The sequence below is a fragment of the Myotis brandtii genome, unplaced genomic scaffold, assembly GCF_000412655.1.
Source record: "Myotis brandtii unplaced genomic scaffold, ASM41265v1 scaffold834, whole genome shotgun sequence".
Classification (NCBI taxonomy): Eukaryota; Metazoa; Chordata; class Mammalia; order Chiroptera; family Vespertilionidae; genus Myotis; species Myotis brandtii.
Window position 1 is genome coordinate 217,656 of NW_005371386.1, and position 3,682 is coordinate 221,337.

The window sequence follows — 3,682 nt, forward strand, 5'->3', positions numbered from 1 at the left end:
AAAAAAAAAAAAAGTGTAAAGACTCAGGGGCTGGAATGAGCATGGCATGTATACATGCAGGGTAGGGCAAAAATAGGTTTGAGGTTGTTCATATGGAAAATAATACAATAATTAATAAATAGTAAAGAAGAAAAAATAAAAATAAAATCACATACTCATATCAGTTGATTCAGAAAAACTGGCTCTGGTGCTCTGGCTGTGTAGCCCAGCCTGGGTGCCCAGCCTCTATCTTCTCAGGGAACAGACTCTCCCATAGCCCAGTGCTCCCTCCTCTCTTGGCCTGCGGCCCCTGGGAGCTAGGTCCACTACTCTCATGACCTTACCCTTCCTACCAGTTTCTAGGTGTTTTCTGTCTTTCCTTGTTATAAGTCACCTCCTCCACAGCTGAACCTCAGTTGGTAATTCCAGTTGAATGTTCTCCTATTTTGTTGTTTTTCCAGTTTGTTCCTGGGACGAGATGCACAACAGGTCTGCCTATTTGGCCTCCATTTTCTCCCCTCTGACCCTTTTACTTTGAATCTACCTTTGTCTTTGCAGCTTAGAAGTGTCTCTTATAGACAACATATGCTTGGGGTTTGTTTGTTTTTTACCCACTCTGCTACTCTGTGCCTCTTTATTGCTGAATTCAGACCATTTACATTTAGGATAATTATTGTTGTATGGGGATTTCCTATAGCCATTTTATCTTTTGTTTTCTGGTAGTTCTGTGCCTCCATTGGTTCTTTTCCTTTGTGTTTCTGTCTGTTGTTCTTGTTTGGTGGTATTCCATACTTCTTTTCTCTGTTACCTCTTTTTTTTTTAAGCTATATGTCCTGGTTTGGGGATTTTTGTGTGTGGTTGCCATTAGGTTTGTAAATAATATATACTGTAGCTTTTTATTCCTTTGAGTGCATTTGATCTCCATCCTCCTTTACCAGTTCAGACCTTTACCCCTTCCCCTTTTATGTTGTTGTTATCAAAAATTATCTCTGTATAGGGTATACGTTTTTGGTGATCTTACTCATAGTGTTGTGCCCTTATGTTATTTGTTTCAGGTAGAATAACTTGAGTATTTCCTGCAATGGAGGTTTTCTGGTGATAAAATCCCTCAGCTTCTGTATATCTGTATTTCCCCTTCATATTCAAAGATTAATTTTGTTGGATATATTATTCATGGCTGGCAATTTCTCTTTTTTCAGACATTTGAATATTTGGTTCTACTTTCTTCTGGCTTATAGAGTTTCTGCTGAGAAAGATGAAATTCTGATGGGTTTTCCTTTGTAGGTCACCTCCTTCTTTTCCTTGGCTGCTTTGAGAATTTTTTCTTTGTCGTTAATTTTTAACAGCTTTAATACAAAGTGCCTTGGAGAGGGCCTCTTTGGATTGAGGTAACTGGGTGTTCTGTTTGCTTCCTGGATTCAAAGATCCAATTCTTTCCATAGGTTTGGGAAGATTTCATCCACTATTTATTTTAATAGACTCTCCATTCTATGCTCCCTCTCCTCCTCCTCAGGAATGCCTATAATTCTAATATTGCTTTTTCTGATGGAGTCAGAGAGGTCTCATAGAGCTCTTTCATTTTTCTTTATACTCAGGTCTCTGTCTTCTTCTCTCAGCGTCATTTCTATATTCCTATCTTTGATATCACTAATTCTTTCCTCCATCTGGTGTTGACTCTTTTCTATGCTCAGTAGTTCACTCTTTTTCAAAAAAAAAAAAATACACACACACACACACACATCAGAGAGGAAGGGACATTGAGAGAGAGATAGAAACATCAATGATGAAAGAAAATTATTGATTGGTTGCTTCCTGCACACTCCCCACTGGGGATTGGGCCTGAAACCCAGGCATGTGCACTGACAGAAATTGAACCATGACCTCCTGGTTCATAGGTCGACGCTCAACCAATGAGCATTGGGCAGTAGTTCACTCCTGTTTTCTTTAATTGCATGTTTCATTTCCAGGATTTCTGATTCATTATGTTTTAAAGTTTTAATCTCTTAGGTCAAATACTCATTTTGTTTATTGATTTGTTTTCTGAGTGCATTGAATTGCCTGTCTGTATTTTTTTTGCATCTCAATGAGTATTTTCAGAACTGCAATATTGAAGTCTATGTCATTTATGTCACACATTTCCATGTGTTCTAGCTTGCTTTCTAGGGATTTTTCATTTTCTTTCTCATCATCTTCATTACTGTGGTTCTACATGGTCTTTACTGTCCTCCTATGCCTACACATTTATTTTTGAAGAGGTCTTTCTATTATTTTCCAGTAGATGGTGCTGAATTACAAGATTTTTTACTTCTGTGATCTCCTAGTCTTGAACCTTCAAGGTTTCCATAAGACAGTATAGCTGTGCTGTTTGGGGGGGGGGAGGAGAGAGGAGTTTGTTTTGCCCTCACCATAATAGGAACTCCTGACCTCCATGAGGTTCTGCCACAAGCACACCTCCTGGGGATCAGTCACAGAAGGAAACAGCATGTCTACTGCAATCGCTCTCGGTTTACAGATGATATGCTTCTGGACCCAACTCCAGGAGGTGAGTTTTTGGGAGTCCAAGCAGCAGCAGGACCTTGTGCTTCTGTTTCTTTGTCTGAAACCACTGCCTGTCCAACAGTGGAGAGTTGCATGGTAGAAACCTGTGCTCTGTCAGACATCTGCTGACTTAGACACTGTTCCCATGCTTCTTGCCCTGCTGGGTTGCCCTATCACCCCCTGAAGATCTCTGTTCCTTCCGGCCAAAGGAAGTGCCTGCTATCACTGGCTTTCTCCTCTCTCCCCACTCTGCCAAGACAGGAGCTCCCAGCTGCAGGGCTGTGTCTGTGGGCCATTTGCACTTTCCTCCCTTCTCACCTACCCATTTATTCCTCGTTGCCCACCTCTAGATGTTTCAATGTGCGGGTCTCTCAGGCATGTGTCTGTGTTGATCAGGGATTTCTTTGTTGAACTATAGTTGGTTAGCTTGTTTAAATTTCAGGGTGAGAGGACAAGGGGCTCTCTCATGCGCCATTCCTCTGACGTCACTCCCTGTTAAATTTTAAACATTTTGAAGTAAATTTTTTAAATGTCATACTTCTCATAGTATAAATAATATAAATGTTCCCTTGTGATTCAGATCCATAATTAAGAACATTTGAAAATATTAATATACAATTTAAGAAACTGTTGTTTGTCATTATTACAATGGGTGTTGTCCCTAACTCATCCACCAGATGGCCCAAGACTATGATTCACTTCTGATTTTGTCTTTGTTGCTGGATACCTCTAGCAAGTCCAAGAAATTATAACATTCAAGGGTTATTTCTTATCAATGTTTCTATATCTATTTGTCCCTTTCTTGCCCTTACTATATTTTGCACTCTAATTTGGAGTTTTAATCAACTGTAGATAGAAAACCTCTAAACCAAATTAATATAACTGAGATAATAACCAACATGTCTTTCAGAAAGAGTTAAGAATATCTTCAACAAAATCTACACTAATAAAAATACCACATGATCTCACTCATTCATGGATAATAAAGAACATTATAAACTTATGAACAAAAATAGATACAGAGGCAGAGCTGCCTCAAACAGATTGTCAAACTGCAGCCGGAAGGCCGGGGAGAGTAGGGGGGCAGGAGGGAGGCGGGTAAGAGATCAACCAAAGGACTTGTATGCATGCATATAAGCATAACCAATGGACATAAGACACTGGG